Below are 3300 nucleotides of genomic sequence, written 5' to 3'. Positions count from 1 at the left end.
GAAAATGATCTGGGTTCAACATTTCAACCAAACACACACTACATGTGTTTTGGGTCTAACCCTATCAGTTAAGACAAGCTGCCCCAACTTCTTTGATAGCACATTAGTGTTAGCATTAGTAGGATAAATTCCCTAAGTTTATCAAATGGTTGAAAACATTCTAAACTAACACGAGTCTCATAAGTGTCCACTTTAAGGGTAATTTCATAGAAACATACCAATATCAACATAAAACAATAATGTATTATTATTCATTTACACTAAATGTATCTATACATCAATCTGATTGCAGCTATGGACATACACTGTCTAACAGACGACCTCCTCTACAAGTAGGTTATCGTCTCAAACTTCCCCAGGATCACGATACCACGTCGGAAGAGCCAGTTATCACCCCACCCGCTTTGGACGTGATTGAATAAACACTACCCGCTTACATAGAGCCCATTTATGGGAGTGAAACCGCCTTCAAACTAGACGGATCGGAGATCTCAGATGCACTTCATGAGCCTCATGGTAGCTAGCCTATATAAGAGCATCCCCACTCACAGAAGAGGTACATGCGATTTAGCTCTCACAGTTCACTAGCTTTGTAATTCTCTCACTTTTAGCTCTCTCAAAGCTATCCGCTGACTTAAACGTCGGAGTGCTTACCCCCGGGTAAAGCAACTTAGACACTCTGATAATCACTTTCTTGCAGCTTGACCAAGTGACCTACTCAGTCCGATGTCCGAGTTACTTGCTAGTAGGGAGCACCAGATCGTGCATCATCAATTAATGTCGTTTGTGAGAACGCTACACAAAAACCATATTCTCACACACTCTAACTACATCTTTGATGACATCTTCTAGCAACACCTCGTCAACAATGTCAGCAACAATACACACATTGATGGAGTAGTCACAGGAGTAGGACCAGCATGCCATATGCACTTAGGTCCCCTCTTTTACTCTCGGCTTCTGAACAAAGTGTACAAGCAGGATCAATCCTAATGCTTCGTTTTGCCATAACTGCAACAATCGATAAAGAGTTAGACATGAATCTTCACATAAAAGTAATCATACAAGGTGGCAGAAATTTGCAAGACCAAATCTTCTTCCATATAACAGAATGTGCATCGGTAAATGAGCTTGATCTTCTTTTCTTAATCAATTCCATGTAAAGTAACCATACAAGAAATATGGTTTAGTGGTGTCAAACTGTAATAGAGGAATCTTGCAAATGTGATCAGTACTTAAAGGGTAAAAAGCTCCATAACTTCGGTGCAGTCCCAATCTCGACTTTCATTGGCAAACAACGAATTCACTGTAGAAGAATCTGGGTCATCAAGATTATGTGAAGGTCGAAATCCTTGAATAAAGGGAACCAAGGGGTCATGGAGTAGAAGAGTTGTAGACAAATAGTAGATTGGATTGTTGGCCATAGTGGATTTAATTAGAGTGAGGCGCCCAGCATGGGAAAGACATTGGGCCTGTCATTCACTGAGACGGGGTTGTAGCTTGTCCATGATGAAATGAAGTGTGGTTTTGCTACCTCTACCGGGAAAAAGTGGATCGCCTAAATATTTGTCAGATTTCTGCATTTCCTTCACTCCCAAAATATGATTAAATCTCCTACGAAACCGACGGTGGACGTTAGGACTGTAGAAGATGGCTGATTTAGAATAATTCACAAATTGCCAGACCACCGACAGTATTGATCAAGAACCTTCATGATATTATCAACTTCCTTCATGGAAGCTTGACCAAATATAATGAGTTTGAATTCCATGAATTTGATGGGACTCTAGAAGCTGACTCAACATTCTGGAGAGTGTCTCAGTAACCAACAAAAATAAACAAGGGGATAGAGGACATCTATGACGGATTCCTCTTGAGGGTTGAAAGTAGTTGGTGGGTTCCCCATTAATCAAAACAGAGATAGCTAGAGTGGAGATACACATGTTAATCAGAGCCCCAAATTCATCGGAGAAGCCCAATAAAGGATCCAACCCGACCTTTTCTCTTCTTCATTGTATGGATAACTTCTTGCGTAATGATATAATTATCATGAATATATTTGCTTAGGAAGGAAGGCATTCTGAAAAGGTGAGATGACATTTTGGAGCAAAGGCCTCAGCCTATTTGCAAGTATCTTGGCTACCACTTTATAGAAAACAGTGCAAAGTCTAATGGGCCTATAGTCCAAAGGGTTCTCTGGAGATTCTTTTTAAGGGATTAAAACCAGTAAGGATTTTATTCATTGAAGGTGGAAATTGCTTCTCAATAAAAGCCTTTTGAATGGAAAGGCAAAATTCAGGCCCAACAACATCCCAAGCTGATTGATAAAAGAGTGCATGTAAGCCATCTGGGTGGGCCTGTAGCCTTTAATGGGCCCATATTGAAAATTGTCTCTCTAATCTCTTCATTGGAGGGCACTGCACATGTATGTCACATTTTAGAGGATCTTGACAGGTTACTGACAGAAGGGAGGCCTTAGTCCGATGACATTAACAAACAAGGGATATCTTTTAGTCTATTTTGAAAACATTCAGTCATTAAGAGAAATTTAAGGGGAGGTTTAAGTCCTTTACCCAAAATATTAATAAGATTTCTCTCTCTTAAAATATCTCCTCTAAGCCATTAGAAAAAGTATCATATTATCCCACTCCCCAATCAATACCTAAATTCTCTCCCCTCCCTCTTCCTTGACTTAGTGGACTCTTAGAATAGTAACAACTTTACAAGTGGAATCTTCATATGCTTCATCTCTATAGAACAGCTAATAATTTGCACAATGACAACTTTCTTATTCATTGAAATACCAATTGGATCACCAACTTTCAAGTTTTCCGATAAAAGGAATTAATACCCTAACTGTACTTCGAACAATATATCTCCTTTGCATTCATAATCGTTGACACACAATTGTTATTTGTTAGTAGGGCTGGAAATGGGTAATTTTTTTCTAACTAAAACTATTTAGGGGCGGAAATGGAGATTGCCATTAGACATCAATTCAGATCTGGAGTTCTTCCCATTGCATCCTAGCCCTATGTATGTTTTTCGGGCCCAAGTTTTAGATTTTTCATTGTTGTTGGTAACTGCCGAGTGCCGAAGGTGACATTTTTTTTTTTTTTTTGTTGTAGAAATGTTTGCTAGAAACAGAAATTGCCATTTGTATGAGATGTTTAGGTGTTGGGTCGGTTTTTACAAAAACATTGGCTGTTGGCGTCGGGTTTTACAAAAAGATTGCTCGCCGACGTCTTTCCGTCCATCTACCAGCATTTTCTTGCAGGAAAAATCCCAACAAATAATCAA

Source organism: Nelumbo lutea, chromosome 1 (genome assembly GCF_056320005.1).
Source record: "Nelumbo lutea isolate HS-2025 chromosome 1, American lotus-T2T, whole genome shotgun sequence".
NCBI lineage: Eukaryota > Viridiplantae > Streptophyta > Magnoliopsida > Proteales > Nelumbonaceae > Nelumbo > Nelumbo lutea.
The sequence above is the reverse complement of the archived record's forward strand: the minus strand, read 5'-3'. Positions refer to the sequence as shown.